The sequence below is a fragment of the Sinocyclocheilus rhinocerous genome, unplaced genomic scaffold (assembly GCF_001515625.1).
Source record: "Sinocyclocheilus rhinocerous isolate Xijiao unplaced genomic scaffold, SAMN03320098_v1.1 scaffold1024, whole genome shotgun sequence".
In the NCBI taxonomy this organism is placed as follows: Eukaryota; Metazoa; Chordata; class Actinopteri; order Cypriniformes; family Cyprinidae; genus Sinocyclocheilus; species Sinocyclocheilus rhinocerous.
In genome coordinates this window covers 124,798-130,313 of record NW_015655417.1, presented here as the reverse complement: position 1 = coordinate 130,313, position 5,516 = coordinate 124,798, and the positions used below count along the sequence as shown (strand labels likewise).

The window sequence follows — 5,516 nt, the reverse complement described above, 5'->3', positions numbered from 1 at the left end:
ACCTAATTTCATCGTAACATATAGGCCTGGCCTACAGAAAAGAACATTTATGTTTAATCTATCTAATATTGTGTTGGTTATACTATACAAATTATTTATACCATTTTTAGACCATTTTGAAGGCTCAGGAAACCTTTGCAGGTGTTTTGAGTTGATTAGCTGATTGGCATGTCACCATATTCTAATTTGTTGAGATAGTGAATTGGTGGGTTTTTGTTAAATGTGAGCCAAAATCATCACAATTAAAAGAACCAAAGACTTAAACTACTTCAGTCTGTGTGCACTGAATTAATTTAATACACGAGTTTCACAATTTAAGTTGAATTACTGAAATAAATGAACTTTTCCACGACATTCTAATTTATTGAGATGCACCTGTATTATAGAGATGGCAGAGTGATACAAAAGACATAAAAACAGCAAAAATACAGTAAAGCAGTCATGCCCCAAACATATGTGACTGCATAATATAACGCTTGATCGATCAGAAGCAAGTATTCCAGAGAGCTGTGTAATAATCGTGTAATAATAATAATAATAGTAACAAAACTGGCTAAGATGGCAGCCTGAGCACAGCTAATTGATAATTTCAGAGTAATAGAATATTATTTCAGACCCATTTATCCTTATGATAGATCGTCCGAGGCAAGACCGGACATGCAGATTGAATCAAGCAAACCCTCAATCGTTCAAGGTAGGGAGCGGCCACTGGCATTGCTTGCATCTAATGAACTCAATATAGCAGGTGCCAGAGATCAGGCACTGCTTCATGTTTTTCTCAGCCGAAAAATAAAAGATTGATCTTTTAGCACTTTCACTGAAATGAATCCCCCAATTGTGTAATTAGCGCAGGCGTGGATAAGGAGGTTTCAAACACTTTACATAATTATAAAACAGGGACGTTGTAAATCATCTGCTTATTGCCTGAGGGACACTTATGAAGGTTTTTTTTTTTTTTTTTGGGTAGAACGAATGTAGTCCATGCATATCTGCGCATCAGGTTAACAGCAGGAACTTTCAGCAAGTGCTATCAGCTCAATACAGTTGTCAACAGGGAGTAATCAAGGCCGCAGAGGAAGTAAGACTGCAATCAAGCTGACAGAAATGAATCAATATGCAACAAGGCTTAAGACAAGCAACATAAAGTTAGCCAGAGTTTGCGGCTAAAAAGAATGACTATTTTTAGCAAATATCTCAACATGGCCATTGGATCTGTGCTGAACACAGTTGACTGCAATAGCACATACTGGAAAGAAATGCATAATGGCCGCCAAATAATATAGTATTGCTTACAAGCTTTCATTACCTCTTAAATAGCATGGAATTAAATGTACAAGCTGCAAATATCAGGAAGATTTACAGCCTTTCTGATCACGTACTATTACAGTGCTTCTTTCATTACACACTCTATTGACCGCTGAGCTTTACATCCACCAAACAGAAGAGCAGGAACCATGAGAGGTCCTCACGCTTGAATAATGATTTGTGTGTACTGACAAGCATGATACGTCAGTGCAAACAACTTTGCTCAGACCTCACAGATCCATGTGTTGCGAACCTGAACGTTCTTAATGTGTTCAAGGGTTGTTCCACCATGTCACTGCATTGGAGGAGCCCAAGAGGGTGGAAAATGGATGCAGATGAGTTGATTTGGATATTCAGGAGCTAAGCTGGTGGTAAATGAGGTCAGCAAATAGGACAGGATTAACCTTTTCCACCTAAATTTGAATGTAATGAAACATAATTCAATAAATGAATTAAAATGTAAAGAAATTAATGTAATTTTTTTACAAATAAAAAAGAATTGTAAATAAAATTGAATATTGACTTGACAAAAGTTGACAAAAGACTTGACAGTTTTGAACAGACGGCCAAACAGATACAATAGATAGACAGACAGACAGACAATTTCTCTTCCTGTCATTCCAATTCAACTTCAACTCACCAATTCGATTCAAATTCACATTCATGAATGGAAAGGGAGCCAACTGTTTAATTTAGAATTTTAAACATGTTTCAGCCAGTTACTGACAATGTAGAAACTTCAAATCAATCCCATGTGAGATTCAATTATGATTCTGCCCTTAAAAGGAAGCTGTCTGTGTAGATATACATGCTTATGGGCCAGATGATATGTAGCAATATAATCATAGCAAATACAGATAATATGGCAATAATACACGAATGAACACGTGAACGATCAGCCTGATATCCTCAGCAGTTAGCAGCTGGACCATCCTGCTTGTATGTGCCTGGATGTATGACACTGCTCTGATCCCTGCTTGAAGCGCTGCGGTGATGACATGTCTGACAGGGCGCATCAGGACCGCGTGGCAGGATTTAAACACGAAAAACAAAACAAACAGAAGACAGCAAGGGAGAGAGAGATAGAGAAAAAGAGTGGCAGTTGACGATGGCCATAATATGTGGAGAGGTGGCCCATGGGGAGCCCTGATGAGCATCAGCAACGATCTCCCATTCACACAACCTTCAAATGAGATCAGAGACCCCCAGCAGCTGATGCAGCTGAGCTGATGTGATTTATTTAATCCAGCCGAGTAGTTTGGAACTAAGGAGAACAAATCACTTTAATGGAATTCATGACGGAGACGTAGGAGTAGAGAGAGAGACAGACCAGGTCTGTTTCACATAGCTGCTGAAGCTCACAGCATTTCTGCTGTGTAACTGTGGCTTTAAAAAAACATGATTTCTGAGTTACTATATTGAGGATTTCCTTTGATAATGGCCATACATTATACAAAGTGTTATCAGGAGTTGGCTATTGAGAATTATTACAAACTTCATCATAATGAAATCTAATAATAGGCCTACATGAGGAAGGGGGTCATATTTACATTCAAATGGTAATTAATCTACTCAGAATGGAAGCCAAATCCCAAAGTACAACTATAAACTCAGATTTACTGAATAGAAAGAGTTTTTTTCTGTGCCCGTCACAGCATGTGTAAGCGCAAAAGATGTATTTTTCTTAAAGAATGGGCGAGTAGTTTAGCCCATTTATGTTGCTTCATAAAAACAGAAACAGCTTTGGCTTAGGTCCGTCTGCCTACCATAAATGTAAATGTCACACACACACACACACACACACACACACACACACACACACACTTCCATACATCAACAAACACTTGTTTTATATTATGCCCAATACTTTCCATTGCCTTCTATTATTTTTAAATTGAGCTAATTGTATTTTATCGTCTAACCTTAAACCTAACATTTACACAAGACATTATTTAGTTCTTTTATTAAGCCATTTTCATTACATGCTGCTGGTAAGTATTTTAAAGTTTTACTATCTTTGTGGAGACATTTGGTCCCTTCAAAAATAGCAAAACCCTTCAAATAGGTCACATTTATGACAAAAATTTCAGTTATTTCAACTGAAATTGAGAATTTTGTGTGTGAATGAAAGATTTCCCTATGTAGATTTCACAATGGTTTCAAGTTGGTCAAGCAAATTTGCTGCACTGAAAGACAGAAAGCTACTTGCTACACTACTGACGATAGACAATGGACCTTTTTTGTCCACAAAATTTCACTAATGTGACCACACCTGTACACTAGTACTGATAAAATACACAGCTTGGATGCGATGAAAAATGAAATAAGTTGCTTTGGATTACATAAATACAACACATAAATATAAATGTTACAAAAGCCTAAATTGTAAAATATTGTGTTCCTAAATAAGTTTACAGAGCATTTTCAGTGTATTTTCCAGAGTTCAGCACTCCTACGTGTGGCAAAAATAGCCACTGCTTATGCGGGCAGTGTGAATGCTATGACCTGCTAACATGGCTGTCAAAATAAATATGTGCACACACACTACATACATCTTCCTAAAGTCCAAAACAGTTAGGAACATTTAAGGTTGTTTTAAGTTCATGTCAATGTTTTGGGTCCGACTGACTTTAATAATATGGACAAAAACAGTTGAAACTTTCTCCAAAATATCTTCTTTTGTGTTCTGTAAAAGAAAGAAAGTCTAGGTTTAGAACGCCATGAGTAAAATTTGGGTGCACTGTCCCTTTAAATAACAGTTCTCTCCAACTATGAAATCAAAGACACTTTAGGAAATCTATTCCACCCTATGGCATCTTTCTCCATAAATATCAACTGACAGAGCTGTATTTACGTCCACTCTCAAAGGACAGATGGGTAGAGTTCTTGACGGTGTATCAAAACAACACAGAGGCACTACTCGCGGTGCTCCATGATAAATGGAAAGTCTTTTCGGTGATTGCACGATCACAGCTAATTCAGACAGTGCCATTATCCGAATCGAGCGATTGTTTCTTGATTATTCATGACCTTCTCCTCTATGAGGCCCTTCCCTGCAGCTGATTTGCTGAATTAATGTTTCTAGGATCACATGGTCTATCTCATAAGCTCTTATCAGCTAAATCTGGTAAAGATAGATTTGTAAGGAAGGAATTCATTTGTCCCTTGAGGCCCGTGCGCATCTCCTTGCAATCCATTTAATGGTGGCCAAATGACGAACATAATTGCTCATTAGTCTCTAGGGGCCCTCACGCGGGCCACCTTACATGTGCATCAAAAGTGAGCAGGACAAATACAAGCACACATACACAATGTGTGTGCACTTTGGATGGGATAAATGCAGAGCACTAATTCCGAGTATGGGTCACCATACTTGGCCACATGTCACGTCACTTCACTTCACTTCACAAACGAGCTGGCGAGAGAAAGAGGCTGTTTCCGACAACAGGCAATGGACCTTTTTTCCCAAAAAATTCTGCTTAAGTAAAAAAAAAAAAGACAGATTTTCTCTCTCCTTTTTTTGTATATCAAAAATCATGTGTAGCCTGGTTCCTGAAATAAATAATTCTTATGAAATGAAACTTTTTTTAGCAAAATACATACAGCAAATTCATAAGGTGTGAATGGTGTAGTCCGAGTCACAAACTAATCATTCCTATGAGCCGTTTTTTTGCATGAATCCAAAACAAAAAAACTAAGTCTAGCTCAAATCACAAAACAAATAACTGTTCAAAAAGGTGAGTTTGAATAAGTCTAAAACACTGCCTTACATATATACAGCATTAGCAGAGAGAGAATTTCTTTCATATGTCAGCAAAATGAATATTTAATCTAAAACATGCCCAAATGCATCAGAATCAAGAGCTTGCGAATTGGAATTAAACTGAATAGGGAATTCTGTATCAACCTGACCCACATGTTATGCATGTACATAATATATTATACATACGATTTTTATTGCCCATTCCTGTATTAGCTCACTCTAAGATAACAAATTCTTTGGTTAACATCACAAAACAAGGTTTAATGTCAGTGGTAAACAGGGCCAGAGTGGGACTCAATTTCAGCCCTGGAGTTTCATGCCTTAGACCGGCCCACTTTTTTTTTTTTTTTTACTGGCCTTTTCAGTGCCGCTTTTGCGCTTTCTATTATAAATTTTTTATCTATTATTTTTTGCTCGCATATCTCCAACAATGACTTTTTTTTTTGAG

At 37.3% G+C, this 5,516-nt stretch overlaps 1 protein-coding gene across 1 annotated transcript in view; it reads right to left on the bottom strand.

The window, feature by feature from the left end:
• Nucleotides 1-5,516, bottom strand: part of LOC107718266 (glutamate receptor ionotropic, kainate 4) — a 194,207-nt gene that overhangs the window by 87,236 nt on the left and 101,455 nt on the right. The gene's annotated exons all lie outside the window — the stretch shown is intronic.